Raw genomic sequence first — 418 nt, forward strand, 5'->3', positions numbered from 1 at the left:
CATATATATGTGTTAGCATATGGTATTTGTTTTTCTCTTTCTGACTTACTTCACTCTGTATGACAGACGCTAGGTCCATCCACCCCACCCCAGACACACACGGCCTGTGGGTGACTGCCCCCGCCAGCACCACCCCTCGGCGGTGCGAAGCGAGAGAGAGCAGAGCGACAGGAAAGCCAGCGGAGGATAGGGAGCAGAGCCCAGGGTCCCGGAGAAGTCCCGTCCTCTCTGGGACCCCCGGGGCAGGGGCAGCCCAGTTGGGGGGAGGGGAGGAATACGGCGGGTGGTAAAGGCCGAGGCGGCGGGTTCGCGGGCGAGGCCCCTTTAAGGCTCTCCCCTCCCACCGGCGGCGCAGGCCTCCGCCCGCCGCTCTCCCCGCCCCGGGGTCCCGGCGAGAGCTGCGATTGGGCGGGCGCGG

The sequence above is a fragment of the Lipotes vexillifer genome, unplaced genomic scaffold, assembly GCF_000442215.2.
Source record: "Lipotes vexillifer unplaced genomic scaffold, Lipotes_vexillifer_v1.1 scaffold1166, whole genome shotgun sequence".
NCBI lineage: Eukaryota > Metazoa > Chordata > Mammalia > Artiodactyla > Lipotidae > Lipotes > Lipotes vexillifer.